Below are 368 nucleotides of genomic sequence, written 5' to 3' on the forward strand. Positions count from 1 at the left end.
CTCCATCCTTAGCATTCTCCTCTAATCCCTTTAAGTCTCACGAGCAGCATCTTTCTCTCTCCTCGTCTCAAATGTAATTTCCTTTATTCTTTCTCTCGCCCTCTCTCGGATGCGCAGTCGGAGCACGTCCTCACCCGTCTGAACGTGACTTAGCATGGTTACCTGGATAAGTGATTCTTTTTTGGTGAATTGATATTGTGTATTGCTAATGCCCGGAAAGCCTTCAGTTCGATGGCAACTGATTGCCAGGCATCGCCTTTTGCATCATATATCATAACTGGAACTTGTGGTTGTTTTATTGTCCTAATATCCATGACGAAATGATGAAATATATTGGTGTAAGAGTAGGTAAGTAAAGTGACAAAATG

General features: G+C 42.1%; 1 protein-coding gene across 1 annotated transcript in view; it reads right to left on the minus strand.

Moving 5' to 3' along the window:
• LOC119587863 (cGMP-dependent 3',5'-cyclic phosphodiesterase-like) overlaps positions 1 to 368 on the minus strand; it is an 88205-nt gene that overhangs the window by 10404 nt on the left and 77433 nt on the right. The window lies entirely within an intron of this gene.

This window comes from Penaeus monodon, chromosome 23, assembly GCF_015228065.2.
Source record: "Penaeus monodon isolate SGIC_2016 chromosome 23, NSTDA_Pmon_1, whole genome shotgun sequence".
Classification (NCBI taxonomy): domain Eukaryota; kingdom Metazoa; phylum Arthropoda; class Malacostraca; order Decapoda; family Penaeidae; genus Penaeus; species Penaeus monodon.